This window comes from Chironomus tepperi, unplaced genomic scaffold, assembly GCF_022539635.2.
Source record: "Chironomus tepperi strain 1889 unplaced genomic scaffold, CSIRO-AGI_Ctep_v1 contig_223, whole genome shotgun sequence".
NCBI classification, from domain to species: domain Eukaryota; kingdom Metazoa; phylum Arthropoda; class Insecta; order Diptera; family Chironomidae; genus Chironomus; species Chironomus tepperi.
In genome coordinates, this window is record NW_027226345.1 from 1327334 (window position 1) to 1349597 (window position 22264).

Genomic DNA, 22264 nt, shown 5'->3' on the forward strand with positions numbered 1-22264 from the left:
TTGTAAATGAAATGAAAAAGGAAAATGTATAATTTTTTTATGACATGAAAAGCGCTAGTGCTGAAATAATGATTGAGTTGTTTTCGACTTATCGGTCTTGTAATTTTTCGACCTTTTTATGTCTTTTGATATTTTTTTTATTGAGAACACAAAAAAATTATTGTTTATTTTATTGTTGCCTCAAAAGATGAACGAATGTTGATAAGGGAATTAAATGATTGCATATGTCACATTGATTGTAATAAAAGTCATATTATTGTGATCATTAATAACTTGATTATCAGAGATAACATTCAATGTCCGATTATCATAAAGTAAGTTTCGCCCCATCGACCAAAGCAGAGCTTTGTAAGTTTTATGTTTGTTAAACTTTCAATAAAAACAAAGTCGGGTTTAAAAATAATCCAAAAGAATATTGGCAAGAAAATTGATTGTTATCACATAACAATCTTATACGGTTCACAATCATATCTGTTCAATGAAGAAAAAAGTTACTGCCATGTTGATGAATGGAAAAAAAGGAATTCAGCGTAAAAAAAATCGCAGCAAGTGAAATGTTATGGAAGAAAAAAAGATATAAAGTTGAGTGAATAAAAAAAGCAAAGTCGAGGATTATCGCAGAGGCAGTGCATTCTCATCCCTCCTCAGTTTATGCTATTGAATATATATGTGTAGGGTAGAGTGAGCTTTTAACACGATTATATACGAAATGATGATTTTGATAAAGAGGAAATAAGTGAGTGAAATAGACTCAAATGGGAGGAAGGAAATAGGATGATGGCAAAGCTTTTTATGATGCAATTTATAAAGTTAATATGTGAGAATATAAATGCTAGCTTTTGTGAAATGTTGCCCTTCTTGTTGAGTTATAACAACATTATTTGTGAAGAAAAAAGCGCCACGAGGACCATCACTTACTTTATGATGAAGCGTAATGAATAACAAAAGGAAGCTGGAAAATGGCAGTGGCTGTGTCATCGCCATAAATATTCTGTCTTGCTTCCTGCTTCTGTTTTGAGTAGTTTTTGAAGAGTTGACCATAGGTGGATATCCGTTGGCTAAGATAGAATCGAGTCTGACCAACTTAAATGCGCTTTATTTAACTAATCTCAGCACTAAATTCCCTACGACATTACTTCATCATTCACTCATCCTCAATGTGATTTATCATTTTCGCTCGACTATGATTTCACCATTTTTTTTCCCTTTCATCGCATATAAATGCCATTTTATTGTAGATATAACAGCATTCGTTCATTTATTCATTCAACTCTCGTCGTCAATTCATTCTATTGATGCTCCTTTTTTTCCTCATACTTAAATTATTTTTCTTTTTTTTTTGTGAGTATGTGAGTAAACAGTTAAATACATAAACATCATCATCATCAACATTACAATCACTCAGTATGTCCTACTTGACTATATTCTTCCTTATTTTATCTTGAAGCCATTCGAATGTGATTTTTTATTAGCAAAAAAGCAATAATAACTATTCATGATGATGACATTTCCCATAATAGCTATTAAGAGTTGCTTTTCTTTAATACATTTTATGTTACGTCTGAGGAAAATCTTAAGTTTCTAGTAGTGTTTAATGCACTTGAAATTACGTTTCACTTGTCACTTTTAAGGACATGAAAATTAAGATAAAATGGATGCATTCCTTCATTTTGTTTTACACTTGATTTATTATGAGTCCAACTATTTCTTGCTGTCATAATTAATCAAATGCTGTAAATGTAATGTGTGTCAAATGTAATTTTCTTATTGTGAAGGACAATGGATATTATTGGAGCAAAACATGTCATGTGAAATTGAATTTATCCAGAACAAAATTGTTTTAAAAATTTTCTTGATGTTTATTAAGGTTTGATTGTCTTATTTGTGCAGTTTTTAAGTGTAGTGGATAGAAACCAGAACTGGCAGGACTCCAACAGTATAATAAGGCATCTCCACTTTCGGAGTTTAGGAGTCCGAACTACATTGAAGGTGCTTTCACAATAAAGTCCTGCCAAGTCTGAGACCACATTAAATTAACCTTAAATTATTCAAGTAACAAGGAAATTGAACATTTTTCAAACTCTGAACGCGGCTCTATTCCTGATCTAAGGAAATAAATTTCCATCAATTAGTCCAAGCCATTGTTATCACAATAAATTTCTCAAACTCAATACAAAGTACCGAACGACCCAATAAGGAATTAAAATGAAAGGAAAAACAAGTGCTGAAAGGCTAAATGCATTCTCAGTAATACATAAACAATGACTAGAATCGTGAACGTAAAGTTCATGTGATAGCTAGAGAAAGTAATTAAAATGTCATTTAATTTGTGCTATGTGTGAGGTTTATCCAGTAAACTAAACATTGTGTGGTATGCAGCATGAAGAGTCAGTAAATTTAGTTATTGGGTTATTGTAAGTAAGGAAAGTAAATAAATAAAAATACGAAAAATGGCAAAAAGGTTATTTTCTCACAGAACATGAATTGTTTATGGTTTACTTAATGCTATGAACTTGCTTGTACATTGAAAGTAATAAATTGAAAAGAAATTAACTTTCTGATGCTACTAGTGTTGCTAGTGAGTATTATACCCAACAACGGAGTTATTTATTTTATTTGAAATGATGGTGATAAATTTCACTTGCGATTTCGGTCATTCTCACATCACATTTTAGTTCCTTCTATAAAGTTCTTATATCACATAAAAATTGTATATATTGACACATGCAATTCATGTATTGCAATAAATTTTCTTATTTCCAAATGCTTCTTCTTCAATTTTTATTCCCATTTACCTCGTCAGGTCTTTAACATTTTTCAACATAAAATTTATGATTCAATTCAATTTATTGCTTACCGTTCTATGGTACTTTTACTGTATAACATAATATTTGACATGATTATGAAGAGCTTTTTGGTGAAATGAGGGTTATGAGGCCTTCTGGCAAAGCTACTTTAAATTCAAAAAGTTCATCACATTTGATGACAATAAAAAAGTTTTTAATATTCTATTGGAGCGATGACATCGAACAAGATGTATCAATGCAGTGTGTTTAATTAAGTTTCTTTCTCCACTCTATCTTATCAATTTTTCACAAAAATTCTTCTTATACAAACCAATATCGCAAAGAAAACTTTTATTTTTTAATTGCTCTTTTGTTGCTTCAAGCTGAAAATTCTCTTTTTTGCCATTCAGTCGTTTGCAAATAAAATGTTGAAAAAGAAGCAAACAAAATTGAATGGCCATAAAAAATTGGAAGAGAAAACAAAGACGAGAGAAATGAAATGAAATGATAATAATGATAATATTAATCTTTTGGATAGCAGTTGACGTTGTGTATGAAAACGGAAAGCAAGCAGCTTTTGGAGAATACTCCAAACCATTTTAGCATGCACAATTCAATTTTTTATTCGTTCCTAGTGCAAATATTAGGTAGATGAGATCTCTTGAATATTTTAAGTGACAGCTATGAATAAAATGGATCAAGCTAAATGCTATGCTTGTGCTGTATTTATGGTTTAATGCATACGTAATGCAACGATAAATGAAATCATTTCCATAAATTTTATAAAATTATAATTTTCTATTTTCTATTTCCCAATTGAGATCATGAGATACTGATGAGCATTTAAGAGTTAAATTATATTCATATGTTTATCAAATGATTGAAATAAAATGCATATGATGCTGGGTGAATGCATGTTAAGGATGGATTTTCTGAAGTAATGTGTTTACCTCAGTTAATACGCGGTTATGTTTGAAATTGAATGATTAATTGAAATGCTTTGAATGTTTCTGTTTTGATTAATTTCCCTGGATATTTTAGACTCACACAAGCGGAAGTGATACTTGTAGAATTTACAAGTTTTGGCAAATTTTTGCGAACTTTTTAAATAATAATAAATTTTAAGACTTTCTTTTTAAACGACCGGCTTATAAACTTTCGATAATTGTCTTGACCCACCTTATAATTTGGAACACAACTCAGTATTAGACAAATTTAAGTACTGTTTTCCGTTTGTTCTGTGCTTAATTTTGCTCACCAAAAACTTTTACAGTATTTTTCAAATCTCTAATCAAATCAAGAAGCTTCCAATCATCATTAAAATCCGCTTTGCTCTATTATACAAACAGAAACATTCTGACAGCTTAAACTAGAACTTCCATTAAATGGAATGAAGTTATAAAAATAAAAAACTAGACATCATTTAGACATCTTTCGATAATAAGAGCTTACAAAGCATAGAATTGCTCTCCATATTGCATTTGTGTACGCATTCACGCACTTTTGAATCAATCAAGAGCAAAACACCGGTTTCATGTGTTTAATACATCATAAAAATGATATTAAAACTATCGTTAAAGTAAACGTACGAGAAATAAAAATAGGGGGCAAATAATATGAATTGGCGAATAAGTAACACTTGGCTAAACGTTATATAACTGTTTCATCTCTTTCTCCTCATAAATTTTTCGTTTATGCATCGAAATAAGTAAGAAAAACGCGATTGAATACTCAATCTTTCTCGACATCAATTATAGATGATAAAAAGAAGAGGAAGAAGCAACAACAGAAGCAGAAAAAAGAATTTCAAAATAAACCATCAATTAAAATATCTTTTGTTAGGTTTCCACTGTTATTGTTATGGCCTCATGTAGGGTTCTTTAGACAATTTGTGCTAATTATAGCACATTCATCATAATTGAGTAAATTGATGTGTGCAATTTAATTCATTTGAACATAAAGAAAATGCGAGAAAAATTATCTTAAATTGGCTGTGTATATATTCTATATATTTATGTGAACAATCTCATGATTTGTAAATAATAGATTGAGAAGATTATTCAAATTTTAAGTAAATCAATTGATTGTTTGCAACCTCCAATGGATTCTATGCCACTTAAGTAGAAGACATATTACGTGAGAATATAAGAAGCATGAAGTATGTACATATAATATTCTCAATTGTGGAGTTGTCAGAAGAGGGAACAAAAAAAAAAAATTGAAAAGCAATTGAATGAAGAAAATTTTTGTAAAATATTCATAAGATAATTTTCCCAACAATTCTCAAAAGTCACAGAGCATTGGCAGAAAGAATGAAAAATAGCAACAATTGAATTGCTTCCATAAACAAAAACGTATTCATATTTATGTCGGAAAAAGGGAAAAATCAATTGGAAAATTATATTTTCAATCCATAAGAGAAATATAGGAAGATCAATGAATGCACAAACAAGAACAAGAAGAAATGGATCAAAAATATTCAGAATAATTTTTTTTAAAAATTGAAACAGAATAGAATTTCTTTTGCGTAAGGTCATGGTTTTTTATTCGCATTTTTTTCCATCCTCTCTTTTCTCTCGTTTATTCTTTTTACTTTTCATTGCCACAGAAACACATTGTTGCACTGCTTCCTCTAGACCAACAACAATAATATGATTCTGCTTTGGTTTTTTTATGTGTGCTGTAAATTGTGGCGATGTTTCCTTTTTTAAATTAAAGATTAAAACTCTGTTGGAGGTAGAAACTAGTATAGATGTGGCCACTCGTGGCCGACGATAGCGCATTTTTGCTGCACAGAATCATATAATCTAATTAGTCTTCTACTGCAACAATCAATTTGGTTTTTCGGAAGTCATCTTTCTAGACTAAAGCACACATAATAAGGAAAAAACCGCATCAAAAAAGCTTAAAACTGGAGGAGTAGCTCGACAGCAGACAGACAGATGGACGGAGCGACAGACGGATAGACAAAGTACGGAAAATAATGTCTTTTCTTTTAAGGAAAACGTGGTAAAATTCACATATTTTTCACAGCAATCAGTGGATATGGAAATTTGCCGTTATAAACAATTAATCTTTAGGGTTATCAACATTTTATGAATATTAAAATAGATTTAGAACCAAAAATAATTAAATAGTGCAACTGTTGTTCGTACTAGAAAAAGTTCCATAAATCCCTTAGGCAACATAAAAAACAGACATGTTAAACTGTGCAAAAATTTTAAGTATCTGCATGTTATCTAAACATAAAATAAAAAAATTTCTGACATTCATCGCACGATGAAGTTTATGATAATATAGCTGAAATTTTTGTAGCATCGGCAGCAAATATGTTAAATGTGATTTTTTTAAGGGTAGTTTTTATTCGGTTTGAAGTGAATTTTCTATGAAAAATATTGTTGTTGATTATGGAGAAGATAGACAAAAATAAAATTCTTTAGAGAATCGAGTAGTTAAGTTCACTATCATAAAAAGCTTGGTAAACATAGTTCATCTTCACTTGCTCTTGCTCTTCATTGTTCTTCGCTTCTTCTTCCTTTTTGTGAGGCATTGAAAGTTATTTTTCATGGTATTCAATTGAGAACAAAATTTTTTCGATAAGACGATTATTAAATAAATTATTCAGAAATTTATCAGTAAAATAAGAATCTGCTGAAATATTCAGAAATGAATGTAAACAAAGTTATTGAAATTTGATATCAATTTTCAATTTTAATTGAATAATCTCAATTTCATTCAAAGAATTATTTTCATAAAAATCATAAAATCGAATTTATCTGAATTAATTAATACAATTTTGAGGATTAATATGCTGCTATCAAGTGGTCGTTTTGATCGAATTTCTGATCTAAATTTCAAAATTAAATGCATTTGAAATTTAGAAGCAATATTTTTATGACAACCTAATCTATTCGATGCTTTATAGCTTCACATGACAATTTATGCATTTTAAATTTATACTGAGATATTTTTAAAATTAATTAAATTCACAAACATGAGCAGCAAAACTCCCACTCGTTCTATATTCTTGAATATTTTACCCTAAAACTTCATAATTAAGCTGATTTCCATCCATAACGATCACTAGACATAAACTCAAAGTTCATTGAAGTATCAAAAATTTGAAATGACAACCGAGTGATGGTGAAAAGAGATGAATTCAATGAATGTTAAACATCAAATAAGCATCAAATTCATGAGTTTGATTAAAAATTTATGTGAATGATGTCAGTCGAGATGATATATAAGAACATGAGCATAGAACAATAAAATGATAATGATAATGTGTGTATGCAATGTATGTAAATTCAGCTTATTATGCAGTTTTTTTGTGATTTATTTCTCTTAAAGCGACAAGAGTTATGAAAATTGTTGTATTATTTTTTTCTATCACAGATATACTTTAGCGTACTAATTATGCTGACAATGAATTTGCATGCTAATCAAATGGTATGAATGAAATTTGTGTTTGTGCTTGCATATCTGTCAAGCATCATTTCATCCTATTTTCTCTTATTTCATGTGTATATACAAGATTTAGATTAAAGCAATAAATTCATGATTATTTTATCTCTCTTACTATGGTTCTAAACTAACTGCACAAACATGTTTACAATCATCTGTAATAGCATTTGATTTCAATTTAGTTGAGAAATGGGAAAAAAAGGAACACACAGGAATTGGCTAGAACTAACTGCGAAAACAGCATTCCAATATGCACAACCATGATTTTTATACGACTTTCAATTACTATAAATGTTCAGTGCTTATGTACAGTACGTATGTGCAAATATTCTCAACGCTATCTATTGTACCGATAAATTCCATTTATTCCAATTTTCAATTTTTTACATCGACGACGTGAAGTTTTGCACTATCAGTCAATATAGTTTGAGTGCAGCATGATTGTATGTAAGATGAACTTGAAAGGAGCCAAGGAAAAAAGATTTTTTTTTTATATTTGTCCTCTATTCTATAAAGTGCTATATTTAAGAATGAATGGAATCTGGTGCAAGTAATATCATGTCTTTTAATCTTTTTTTTTGCTTTCAAGAGACTCATTTAATGTGATTCCTTATAGTCTCTTTGATTTTTCCTTCTTTTGCCTTAAATCTTTGGTTTTTCCACTTCCTTTATCCTTGTGAAAGTTCATTGAATGGGAACTTCTCTTTTGTTCTCTTTAATGCTTTTAAGATAGAGTGATGACTTGAAAGCCGTAAATTGAAGAATTAAGGAAAGCTAAGTGGAGCCTTTAAGTGCTTGATGCTGTACAAGTTTGTAGATGTTTATGGAATTTAGTTAGGTTTGATACAGATTGGCTGGAGAATTGTTAGACTATTTGTCACCAAATTGGAAAATTTAGGAAACTTAAATATTGAGGAAATTCTCAATAGTTCCCACAATGACATATTTTCTCATCCGGATCAAGAGCAAAACAATAAAAAACTTTATCTAAATTAAACTTGGAGCCATGAATTTTCCCTAAACTACATCCCCACAATAACCCATTATTCTTATCACAGAAATAGTTTGAATTGCTCAAGTTTGTAGAGAAATTTTCTTCAAGAATGTAGTAAAATGGATTTCTGCTCTATATCTCGTATATCATAAAAATCAAATCATAATAAATTATGTGATGATTATGTAATTGTAGGATGAATTCCTATCCTATCCCAATACAATAGTTTAATGGGTAATTGTGATGATTTTTATAAGACTTCCTATATATCCAACAAAGTTCCTCTCGACAAAGTTTGCTCATCTTCTGTTACCATAATGCATGTACAGCATGAGTATAATAATCATCTTTACAATATAATGTGATGAAAAGGAATGTTGTAAAAGAATATAAATAAGATTTCTGAATAGTAAGCATAAGATATTAGAACGAAATATGCAATGATATTATTGCATAAGTATATCACATCAAATTACGAAAAAAAGAGGGTAATAAAATGAAATAATGAAATGAGAAGTCACACCAGATACACGTTATATGTTTTACAGATATATGTATATGCGCTCTTATAAAACGGTACTCTTTCATGCGACTTATTCCCATTTCAGATAGAGGAAAAAAACTAGTTTTCTTTTCCTTTCTTTATATTACATTATATTTTCTATATTCGCAGTTACATGATGTGTTCTGATGACACAATTTGATGCAACTCTACTAAATTTCCTGTCATGTTGGTTTTTTAAAAGCGAGTTTTTAAAAAGTCTTAAGAGAGGTGCAATGATGGAAATTGCATGCAATGTCATAAATGCACAGCAATTTAAATCTAATTTGCCTCATTTTCCTTGTCATTTATAAAACTTGAAAGATTTAAGACGAATGTGCATGTTTAATTGTTAAATGCCTAACAACTTCTCCTCGTTCTCTCTTATTGCTGTATTCTTATTTTGCTTCCATTGTTTGAATGTAAAGAGACATTAATAAGTTTAAAGGAGGCACTAAGCATGTACATATTTGTGCATGATGAATAAAGAATGAATCTTACTTCTTAAATATTCAACTTTTTAACTTGAAACAGAAACGTTTATCTCAATTCTACACATAAATGGCTTGAGAACTTTTCATTTTGAGTATGGGAGAATGAAAAGGGATGAAAATTATTTTTAATTGGATAATTTTCGTTCTTAGAAAATGGTACTTAATGTTATTTCTTGACGTCTTAACGGCTTTCTTATTCGAAATTCGAGTTGACTTCGAATTCTGCTAATAAATTGTCAATGTAATTAGAAGGTTTTGAATCACAATTGATCTGTACGACCAGCTAAACTTGCCTAAGCAAAGACATTGTCAAGCAAATGTCAAAAATACAGGCTATGTGCCTCAAAATTCCAAATCAAAAATCTTGATTCCAAAGATTCATTTTGATTCAAACTTTAAACTTTTGTCTTAAACTCTTATATCTGAAAAACTTTCTTTACTGCCTTAAAGCCACAAGCAAGAAAAGTCAAAAGGAATTTTTTAACATGACTTTTTGTTTTTCTTTTCATTTTCTATTTAATTTTCGACTTATTTGTGCATATACATATGTCCATGTTTTTCATTCTTATTTTCTATGATATTTATTCATGCATAAAATAATAAAGAAAATAAAAAAATGGAATGAAAAAAGTTAAGAATAAATAAATATGAAAATAAACTCCAAATGCAAGGCAGCTATCGCTTAAAGGACTCTATGAGCAGATGTAGTGAATTGAGGAAAAAAAAATAAAGTTTTTGCAATTTGTTGTTGTTGTTGCTCAATGATAGAAGAACTTTTGGGAAATGGAACTAAATTTAAGTGCTGGTGTGGCAAGCTGTAGCTTACATTTGAAAGAAAATGACAAACTTATGTTGATCGTGTTGAGAAAAAGTCACATACGAAAATGGTTTTTACTTGCTCATCACACTTTCCGTGCTGGTTGAAATGAATTTTCGTGGTTTTGGAAAATTGGATATATCTATAAATTGGTATCTGTGGGGTTTGAGTACACCAGGAAGAAGCATAAAGTTTAACTTTTATTGCCATATAGAATAATATTCTAAAAATATCAATACAACAATGTCGTAAAATCGCCTCTCGGGACTAGAAAAACGAAGAGAATGAAAATGGCAAAAAAAGACGTGACATTCTAATAAAATGCACTTAAGTTTATTGCAACGGATGTGAGAGTTGAAAAATTCTATTGAATTCTCGATACGTTCCACAAGTTTTCTTTTTAAAGCTTAACTAAAGGAATGATAAACTATGCCAAATATTGAAACGTACGAATAAGTTTTTCACTGAATTTTTGGAAAAGGATTTAAAATTTAAAGTTAAATATAAACTTCAGTTTTGCAATCAATTGAAACAGAACCGATTGGATGAGCTTCGTTTTTGCATCACGGGAGCATTTACAATTACTCTGTAATAGTTTCACATATACTCCTTCCATCAATACCAAGATTTAAGGATTATATTTCCTCCCCATTCTCTTCCTTCAAATTGAAAACTTTATTGACAAACTCAATTACATTCATGTATCAATTTTATTAACTGAATTGAGTGTTACATTTGTGATAAAAAATATATAATGTGGAAGAAGCTTCTTGGTATTTTTTGTAGCATTATAGCTTAAATTTTTTATTTTTGTTTTCCGATGAGACAAAATTGATTTTTTTATGGAGGAAATGGGTTAATGGGTTTGGTGTATCTGTAATTTGATTCTCAATGTCAATTTTTATTTTGTGAATTTGGAGGAGAGAAAAAAAGTTTTTTTGAGAATATTGAAGTATTGCGGATTGATTTAAAAGTCTTGATGAAGGGAAATTGATTTTCAATGCTTAATTTTGAATTTTAGGACGAATTTGAGCTAAATTTAGACGAATTGCGTAGTAAAGTGATGACTAGGTCCTATTGATCCACTTTGAATCGTTGGGTCGTTATGAGAGTGGTTGAATAGGTTTTTGATCCTGGCCAAAACGGGTCAACTTCACAGTTGACACAGAAGATTAAATCCATCAATTTCCCCTATGAAAATTTGTAATAAAAATTGAAAGCTTTTCAAGTTTAAACTTCATCAAAACTTCTTTCAATGCTGCATTTTAAAACCACTCAAAAACTTTAACAAGATAAAAATTTAAATAAATTCCCAACTAAGCAATTTTATACGTTTTTGCTACCTTCATCTTTTCTCACGATTAAAGAAATTGCATTGTTGCATGATGTCTTTTCCCTTTAAAATTCCATCAATTTTAACAAACTTTTCTTATTTTGTCGTAAGCACATTAAAGTACATTCTTTAAAAAATCAGCCTTAAAAAGAAATTTTTATGGAGATTCGCATTTTATTTTTCATGTAAGAATTTTTCATTGCTGATCATAAAATAATTTTTTTTCTGTGTTCAATATCTCATGCTGTAAAAAGAGAAATAATCTTCAAAATGAGCTTTAAATTTTTTTTATCAATAATAATGTTATTTTTTGGACGACGACACAAAAACCCAGAAAAATAATTTTCCTAATGGAAATTACAACAACAATGCTTAAAATTGCTAATAATAATCACAAAAATTTAATAAGACAATTGAGAAGAAGTGAAGAACAAAACAAAAGTGAAAAAAATTCAATTGTAAATATTGTATTTTGTGTTGTTTTCATTCCAATGATGAAATTGAGTCAGCAAATGCAAGCGACAGCTGTAAAAAAATGCAATCTTGAAGTGAGGAAGCCAGGCACATTGCAGTGACAATATAATTGCAATTTTCAGCAGGCATTTCTTTCCCAATTGTGCCGTGGATGTGTTTGAAAGATATTTTGTATTATTATAGCTTATACTTGCCATTAGACAGTGAATGCAAGACGATTTGATGCATAAAAAACTAAATTAACAGCTGTAATGATTTAATTCACGCCTCTTGTTGCTGAAAGGCTGAATTTAATTTTTTCTCTTATTTTATATAATTGTGGAAGAAGATCAAGTTGAAGGTGAATGGCAAGTTTAGTAACTGCTAATCAGGCTTTTTTTCAATTATTTGAGTTTATTATTAAAATAATTGCGTTAGTGTACGTGAAAGTTTACATCATATAGTTGAGTAATCCACATGACTGAAAACTATAACCAAAATAAACATAAACAATATTTTATTGCCCATAAATCATAATTTACTCAATTTAGAGATGAGAAATGTAAAGAAGAAATTTAATTTAAGGTAGTTCCAACAAATTTATTTCATTTAAATAGCTTCATTATCCAATCATGCTCAGTAAAATTTAATTAAATTAATGCTAGATAAAAAAAAAAGATTAATTAGCAATTGTTCATCATAAGTGAAGCTACTATTCCCCACCAATGATCAGTGAATTATTAATCCGCTATGAAAATACATCTAAATACGCTACTACTGCAACAGACAATGAAAGTTGATCTGAATATGGAATAAAAGATCTGTTTCTGACCCATTTTTTTCTATCCACTCAACGTTTGTTGTGTTTTACCTTCCACTTGTTTTTACTATACATCAAGTATATTGCCGCAAACTAATTGAATTTAATTTAATGAAAAGAAATTGGAGTACATTAACATTTTTTTTTTACATCACAGCTAATGATTTGAGTTTTGGATTTTTTTTTATTTTTCACTCTCGTTTAAATTGAATTAATTTGGTTTAATTTGTTATAGGACAAATGAAGCTGCTGGTTTCAATTTCATCTAGTTATTTATAATTTTATGTATTCATAAATGAAAAGGAAACGTGAAATTTGATGGTCAACTGTAGTTATTGTCATATTTTAATTAATTCATGTTTTATGGACTTCATGACTTTAAATCATAAACATATTTTACTATTGAGGTTAAATTCAGGGACAATTTGTTATACAGCTTTTTTATAATGTAATTAAACGTGTTTATGCATCATACGAATCCAAAAACTTTATAATAATCCAGGAGAAACGGTCGAATGATGTTGTAAGCATAGCAGAAGTAGATCAAATTGTTTTGTACATAAGATATAAATCTCATGAATGAATGTGTGACTTGTTTGAGCTGGATTTTTTTTTCTTCTTCTTGTATTATCTCATTTACTGTATTTACCGCATATATAGAAATTAAATTCCATTTCATTTACTTCAAAAATTTACAGCTCTTCCAATTTTTGTTCATAAACAATCTCTAAAAAAAATTTAATAAGCAGTACTGTTATTGTTGGAATATTACTTAAATTTATGCGTTTTGTAATTATTTTTTGTTTGCATATTGAACATGTTCACATTAAATTACACAAATAGGCCTCCATATATATCTCCAGAGAGACTTTACAGCATAATTTATCAAAATAAATGAAACACTTTCAGTTCAGGTGGATTTAATTGAGTCTCATTAAGGGATTTCGTTTATGTTGCTATTATTGCACAATATAATGTCTCTAAATAATTGAATACAATTGATGGGAATAAGGAAAATTAAGCAACTAGACTAGTAATACCGGAGTTTTGAATGATTTTAAGATTTACATGCAATATGTGCAATAAGCATTAAAAGCAGTCAGTAAATCTATTGTACGTAGACATCCTATAAGTAGAGTATCTGTACTTGACCCTCCTCTTAATCCATCAGCATATGCTCCTGCTTCTTAGGCATACTGTTCAATTTAATTTTTTTCTGTCAACGATATTCTTCGATGAATAGAAAAATCATGAATAAGTTTTTATGCTCTACATAAACTTTACATGAATTGATGAATAGGAAATTTTCCTTTTTACGTTGATTCTTCCTCAAAAGAACATGACTTTTTTTAATCTAAAAGTCTTATGAGTGCAGATCTTCATAGAATGGAACTTTAGATATGATTTTAAATATCTAGTAATGATGTATGATGTAAATCTAAAAATGGATTTAGGGTTTTATAGGAAGTTGAATGACTAAATATTCTGGAGCTTAAAAAGTCAATCATTGCTCATGTAATAAGGAACACAAGCATGCTTATGAAATGATGTTCTATTAATAAAATCATAACTCCTTGCAGTTTGGATGCAAATCAGGAAATGATGAAAAATATAGAAAATTCTAAAGAGGAATAATTTTTTATGATTAAAATGTTCGAAAGGAAGATGGATTAACAGTTATGTCTGCAGTCAGGGATGTAATCAGAAATTTGTAAGGAAATTGGGTTCAAAAATTTTACTTTAAATTCTTCTTGGCACAAGAAGGCACAAGCACTCAAACCCCCCTGACCACGCCTCTCTCTGCATTGCATGTCTAACAGAACATTAATAGATCTACATAACGATAATTAGCTACTAATCTCATCCTCAACATTCTGTAAATTTTTTGTGAACAAAAGGCATAACTATTTAGTTTCAATCCTTACAAATCTAACATTTCTATGATCATTCAATGATTATGTTTAAACATATTTCTCATTCTTATGCAATGCATTATCATCCTTGCATGCCACAATGAGCAAAACTCAAGTTGACATTTAGAATAATTCTTCAAAATCTAATCGTACAATTCCTTTTTCTCATTTAGTCATCTCTACGATGTCATTTTACTACCAAATGCTTCATTTACAAGCAGGAAATGATTTTTTCCTTATTGCTTATTTCTGTCTTTTCTGCTCCGTATGTCAGTGAGTGACTGAATAAGGAAATTGTTGATTTTCATAATTTTACCATATTTCATTCTATTTTCCTTTTCATATTACATATAAAGATGTTACTTTTTACATTTGAGCAATTTTTCCAATCTTTTTCTTATTCTGGATTTCTTTTTATCATCGAATTCAAATAATCACTATCTTTATAACCTTGACTTCATTCATATGGATTATGATCCCATTATGTTGCTGTTTTGTTGTTTTTATTTAAATTTAAATTCACTCTATTGTTTGCAGAAACAAAATATTTTTATGACAAAAAAATAATGTTAGCATTCATTGGAGACGCTCGAAAGTATATGAAAAAAACTTCAGACAAGCATGATAATTTAATATCTTATATTTTTTGTAAACTTCGCCTAGTTTTTCTTCCTCTTCTGTGACAGAAATTTTTCCTTGTTTTCTTCTCAGTCGAGACGAGAGAGAGCATGTTCATGTGGAGATCCCGGACTGTGTATTAGTTTCCTTACTCGTTCTAGATCTTGCTGTTAACCTTTTTTTGTGAATTTTTGTTGCATAATAATGTTGTTTTGTAACAATGTATCACTCGGGGGGTTGGAAGACGAAGCGAGAATGATTGTAAATAGCGAAACATTAATGTGTATAGTAAGCGGCTACATTCAGTCAAGCTAAATATCGTATGAGGAAGTTTCTTTTGTCTTTTAATGTTGAAAAATATATATTTTCGTGCTTATTGAAATATTTATCACTATAATGAGAATAAATAAATTTTGTTTCTCTTCTGTTTGCCTTATTTTGGTACATGAGGGGGGATGGAAAATTGTTGACATAAATATTTGGTGACTTTTATCCTCTAATATCAATAAGCAAGACCGAGGAAATAATAAATTCATTTATTCTCAAAAAAGTTTTTTGAAAATTCATTAATGAAATTCAATTGAAGCAAAATAGGAAAAATAGAAAAGCTTTTAGTTCTCAATAAACCACAAAATGATGTAATTGAGCTGTTACAGAATGTAATATCGATGTTATTTGCCACTCATCTGGGTCATCTTCTGAGCATCTCTATTTGTCTGACTCCCCGAGGACTCAATTCAAAAACTAGTAATAATGTTAAAAGCAAAAAATTGTTAGAACTGACCACCAGATGTTCGTCAACATAATAATGAAATTTTATCATCAAGCAATTAATGTTTTATGAACTTTTGGCTAATGCATTTTGACTAAATGGTCAGTTTTTTGCGGAAAATTATTATTTATTTTTGTGGAAGCTTTTTTGTTAAATTATTAATGTTGAACTAATGTGGATATCCGTAAATTTTATATGTTGAACATCATTATGCATTATGAAAAATTGCTGAAATTTAGAATAATTCATAATCGTGCTTTTATGCTAGTTTGAATGGACTTTTCTATTAATAGAAGAATATTAAGAAGAAAAAATTGAATATTTTATAAATTTAGATCAACTTGTTGAAATAACAACCCCAAAAAATCAAAAATGTTCAACCATTCATTGCCCAAACAACAACCATAATCCATTACATCCCACAGCTACAGGCTATGTCCAGTTTCATTAATAAAAAACATTTATTTGAAATGAAAAAACCATTTTTTGTTGTAAAGATTCACATCACATCTGTAAGTAATAGTTCCTTAATGACTCATAAAAGCTTTTCAACAAAAAAATTCAAAAAAACATAAATTTTAAATTCATGAACATAATTCAACATGTAGGACATGCTCAAATTAACAAAAAAATTTAACAATAAAATCCAATTGAAATTTTTTTTTAAAATGAAAACAACACAAAAAAAGTTCATCGCTCAAATGTTCATTTTGTGTGACATCTGTTCATTCTTCATACTTCATTTCATTTCCATTTTTTATTTCACATGGTCATGGCATATTTTCTTATCATCATTGCATTTCATTGTTGATGATACACATGACATTATTGGCGATGAAAATAAATTTAAGAGAAAACCATAAAACATAAAAAAAAAATTTGTGTGAATATGATGAATGAATGAGAAATGAAAAATAATAATAATAATTTGCGTAATGTTTACGTGCACTTGACAAAAAGTCATAAACAAAACCATACGTACATTAAATTGAGGAAATCAGTAGTAATTTTGTAATAAAAAAAGAGAATTCTCAATCATTGTCATATAATCTTTTTCAATTTATCACATCGCATAATATTATTGGTTGACATATGTAATGAGATTATTTTTTTTAAAAGATTCACTTTTGAGCATAATAATGCTTTGATGTATGCTACTTAAATATTATCATTTTTTTATGATTCAATATAAATTTTATCTCCGTTCTGCTCCTCGTGGATGAACTTGTGAATCATTAAGTGGAAATTCTGGAAAAATATGTATTTTCGGCAATATGTTGTTTTCTGTAGAGCTCAAAATCGTGCCTTTGCTTGATGATATCAAGAACATTAAAAATTCGTGTGTCATAATCAACATATGAGTTTGTTCATTAAAAACATACGCGTATGTCATAAAAAACAATTCTAATTCAGATTAAGTAGATGTATGTGAGCGTATATCCATGATTCTTTTTTGATTTGTAGACTCAGTTGGAATTAAATTAGTTTTGGAAATGTTTAATTGAGATTAAGTGGAATCAATATTTGAAACTAGATTTGGTCGATTTTTAAGTTACAAAATCGTATAAATAAACGAATCTGGACCAGTGAAAATTCCTTCTTGAACTCAGGTGCTTGTCCAGTTATTACGATCAGCGTCGATGGGAGTGCAGTGAAAAATCTGTTTAAACCAGAAATTCTGGAATGCTGAAATGGAAATTTCGAGAATTCCAAGTTCATTTTTGAAAAAAGCTTCGTTATTCTGTGACGCATATTAAGTACACGGTCCCCAAGTCACTGATTTATAATGAGAAAATTTAAATTACATTTTTTTTTGAAATTTTTGCATCAATTTCCACTGAGCAGAAAACATCCAAACAATAGATGATCTCAAAACTACTAAACGTGACAAAATCTTTATTTTTAAAACAATGTCGTCCAGCCGAGTTAATCCAACCATTAACTAAAACTATCGTACATCTCCATATCTCTAGTTCCATCGTCAACAAAAAACCTTCAGCTGCCTCAATATTAATTGAATGAGATTTTAAAGATTAAGATCTATATATTTCATTCACCATTATGCTATTAGTGATGATAAAAATTGTATATTTTCTCAGTTGACTGTTAGATTTAACGCTTAAGTGGACTCAAATGTACAGAATAGACGACAATGAAACAATGATGCTATGTCGACAAGCGGCAACATGTAAAAAGCTTTTAATTTTTCTTTAAATTCGATTTTGTCTGAAATGACCGACAAGAGAATTTACTTGAGAATGTAGAATAAATATTGTAAAATATCAAGGGAGATCCACAGACACCCCATCGCATTTAATAATGTTTATAGTTTCATTTCTCTTAATCATTTCACTCTAAAGATAAGATTTTAAAGTAGTAGGAAGTTGAATGTGATTCAATTACTTACAATATTGTCAACAGCACCATTGGGATCATTTTATTTATCCTCGCTTTGCCAGTTCCTTTTATTTTACTTTCTAGCAGCAAAACAAACTGAATTATTGTTCTGAAAATAAAAGAATAAAAAATTAGAAATTATGTTTTGTAAAATTATCAATATTTTCATTTTTATGATTCAAATTCCTCTCTCATGTACATAAATCTATTTTGTTTTCATCATGTCATAGTGCAAACATCAATTAAGATAATATGAGGAAGGAAAAAAAACTTATTTTATATGGAAAAGAACTTTTGTGTAAATATTATCATAGGAAAATGTCTGAGAAAATAACATCACTACAGACATTACAGTACGTCTATCAAGGAAATATTTATTTATTGAAGACTGAATGAGGGCGATGAATTTGAATAAATTGATTTGTTGGATACAAGACCTTATACACATATCTATACTAGAATAAGAAGGAAAATTTATGTTTTCATCGTCCCGTTCTCATTTCCTTCAACTTCCTTCTCATTTACATTTATCCACAAAATCTCTATCTGCCTATCTGTCAGTATATCAAACACCAATTGACCTCAAAACATATCGAAAAGTGATATCCTCACAATAATCAATCAATCTAAATGATGAACTTTTCTGTATGAATGATATCTTCCTATATTTTATTATCATAAACTGTCTATAATCTTTGTTCATTGTGTATTTTCGTTTTGTATATAAAAATAACTTTATTGAATCATCATGGATATATTAACAAGTGGATGGGTTGTTGTTAAGCTTTGGTTAGGGTTGATGATGTTTTTGGGGAAACAGAATAGCATGAGCCATGCTGATTAGAATTGAATTTAGGTTTAGGAATCTAGTTCCGAAAGGCACATGACCCGGAAACGTCTAATATTCCTGCCATAGGCCAGATTCAATGAAATTTGGTCAATTCGGCCTGAGGTCGGAGTTTTTGGTCATTTCTACGCTGTGTCCTTTCCGAAGTTGTTAATCATCTCTACAACATAAGCTCCTGCTTCTATTTCCCCGCTGCTAACCACTCCAAACCACACAAACTGATTAATTATCATACAATTTAGTGAAATCTGCCAATATCAATTTTTTGATTATTTTGATTATATTATGATCTATTATGAAATTCAAACCCCCCTCAATCATGAAGTTAATTAGGATGTTCATCAGGCTTTTAACATATTACCCAATCAATTAATCATTTCGTTAATAAAAAAACGTCAATTATCATTTAGTCAAATTTAATTATCATAAATTCCAATTCCACATTAAGCATCTCAATTATCATATGAAAATAAATAATTATATCAATTAATATCGCATTCAGAGTTGCCAAACTGGCACTTGTCATGGGCAAAAACCGTACAATTTGTATGGTTTTGTGACATGTGCCTGTTCTGCAAATCTGATTGCATTAAACATTTTTTCTCGGATTCATGGTTTAAAAAGTGATCAACCCTATGGAATCCAAATGAAAAGGACTAAAGGCATTAATACAAAGATGAGATAATGTGTAAATATCATAAATGAATGAGAAAAGAAGAAAAATTTCTTATTCAAATATTCCATAAACATTTTCGTTTCATTTTGGTGAATCCCAATTTCAATTGATTGTATGCTATCAATGATAATAAAAGCATTCATTGCCATTATATCAATCTTTCAATTAGTCTTCATATGATGGAATTTCTGCTTTATACACAATACATTAATTCCGATACGATACTCAAAATATCTGAGATGCATATTGAGTTTTACACGTTCTAGGTACGAGGATGCATTTAATATTCATAGATTATTTTTGATTATCATATCATCAGAAATATTCGTCATTATAACGACTCAACATGTTTAATGCTGATTCATTCTGAGATTGAAGAAAATCGAAAATCATTTCATGTTATGCATCATCAAGCAATAATCGCATTTTTCATCGTCTTTCAACTTATTTTTATTTATAAAATTTCCAATACACGGAGCATCAAAAGTATTCGAATCATCGCTGTTTTTCACACATTCTTGCTTTTATTCATTCCTTCATCGTGCTTTCACACATATATCTAGATTTATTTTCATGTTTATATGCTTTCATGCTCGAATGACTTTTTAAAGGCAGGCCTAATCATGAAAAATGTTCAGGAAAAACTTCCTTTTTTTTCGTCACTTGAAAATTTGTTTCCTTCCAGTCAAACAACTGCTTCGGAGACATGATGAAAAAGTAAATTTATACATGTGTGAATGCACGCGGAATTAGCATCAGCTAGATAATTTTTTAACTCGTTGATGCTTTGTCACCCTATTTAATGCCATCACAGTAAATCAGTGTTCATGAAGGTAATTAAAATTTGGTGGAATGAGAGGAAGCAAGTCAACAAATTTGAAGCATTTTTGGTTTTGAAAATTGAATTTAAATTCCTCTAAAATTGCATAAATTGCTATGTCATCTGAAAATTGCAAGAACATCTAGAACTCTTGACTCAACCCATTCAACAAAACAATCCCAAAATCCTTGAAACAAATTACAAAATTCCTTTTAAGACATAAAGTAAATAAAATTATTTCAAAGGTTGTGTAATTTTCAACATAAATACGAGCGTTCTTTAATGATAATTCTTGTCACAAAAACTTTTTGTGTGCTTTTATTTTCCTTCATTTAAAGAGCAAACGAAACACTTTCGTGTCAAACAAGAGAATTTAAGGACAATTTTGTAATGGAATTTATGATTTTTTGTTCTTTTTGTTTCGATGGTGTTGGATGCGTGTGGGATAATAGAAGGATAACTAAGTGTGTTTGAGCAAGGTGTGGACACTTGTTTAATTTGGTTGAAAGTCTATGAAAGATTTATATGGACTGGATGAACATTTAACTGTGTAAACCTTAAAATTAGGCGTCTTTTGAGACCAAAGTCATTTACCCAAGCTGGCAACAAGCTTAGTAGAGCAATCTCTCAAAAACATCTTCTTTGCCAATTAGGGCAAGTGACAAAAATGAGATAAAACACATTAAGTGATGCTGACGAGTGTCATTTTTATTGATCCAACATTTATTACAATAATATCCGCACTTCCATTAATGAACTTAATGTTGCAATTTCTAGCGATTAAAAATTATGAGCCAATATTGAATTTCTTCAAAAATTTCATAAAATTATTTATGTCTCATCATTAAACATGTTGCTGAATTCTTTTTATCAATTTAATGACATTTTTTTTTTCTTATGTTCAATTTATGATGAAGGAAGAAAAAGAAGCAAAAACTGATGAAGCATTAAATTTCCACATTGCTCACTGACATTTTGTGCCATTAACGTCTTTATGGCTTCATTAAAATTTAGCGCTGAAAGAAAAAAAGAAAAGTTTCACTCATGTAAGATAAAAATATCGTGAAATGAGTTCTACATTCTTTATCTGATTTTGAGACATGACTCGGGTGGCTAAAGGTTTTTTGAACAATGGGAGTGTAAGCTTGAGTCCTTGGTAATGAAGGTAGGCTAGGCAAGGGTGGATATCAACAAGCGACACAAATGAATAAGTCTACGTCACAAAGATTTATAGGCTTCATTGCTCCATGGCAGAGCTTTGTATTTGTGTCGCTCGGGATTAGGGTTTCTCGAGCTCGATTCCAAAACACCTCAGTCTTAGAGAATTTGTAAAGACCGAGACTACAAGAGAATTCTTCATAGTCTCAGTCTTGGTCCCACTCAAGTCCCACATTCGGTCTCCAAACCAAAACCCACGAGATGTACATCCCAATCAAGTCTATAAATAAGTATCTTAATAACATGATGACGATGTCACTTCTATTAAGAATCCTTATCTCACATTAGTGTTATTTTTTAT

General features: G+C 29.6%; 2 protein-coding genes across 3 annotated transcripts in view; one reads left to right on the forward strand and one right to left on the reverse strand.

The window, feature by feature from the left end:
• Nucleotides 1-22264, forward strand: part of Rab3GAP1 (RAB3 GTPase activating protein subunit 1) — a 50052-nt gene that overhangs the window by 18271 nt on the left and 9517 nt on the right. The gene's annotated exons all lie outside the window — the stretch shown is intronic.
• Nucleotides 1-22264, reverse strand: part of haf (leucine-rich repeat and fibronectin type-III domain-containing protein hattifattener) — a 97684-nt gene that overhangs the window by 7605 nt on the left and 67815 nt on the right. For both annotated transcript variants that reach the window (XM_070640991.1, XM_070640990.1), the window contains exon 3: nucleotides 18413-18511. The gene's annotated coding sequence lies outside the window, so the exon portion shown is untranslated. The remainder of the gene's footprint in view (nucleotides 1-18412; nucleotides 18512-22264) is intronic.